This window comes from Piliocolobus tephrosceles, chromosome 12 (genome assembly GCF_002776525.5).
Source record: "Piliocolobus tephrosceles isolate RC106 chromosome 12, ASM277652v3, whole genome shotgun sequence".
Taxonomy (NCBI): domain Eukaryota; kingdom Metazoa; phylum Chordata; class Mammalia; order Primates; family Cercopithecidae; genus Piliocolobus; species Piliocolobus tephrosceles.
In genome coordinates, this window is record NC_045445.1 from 19,322,385 (window position 1) to 19,322,597 (window position 213).

The following is a 213-nucleotide window of genomic DNA, read 5'->3' on the forward strand; positions in this document are numbered from 1 at the left end:
TTTCTTCATCTTATTTTTTTTTTTTTTTTTTTTTTTGAGACGGAGTATCACTCTATCGCCCAGGTTGGAATGCAGTGCCAGGTCTCGGCTCACTGCAAGCTCCGCCTCCCGGGTTGATGCCATTCTCCTGCCTCAGCCTCCCGAGTAGCTGGGACTACAGGCGCCCGCCACCTCGCCCGGCTAGTTTTTTGTTATTTTTTAGTAGAGACGGGG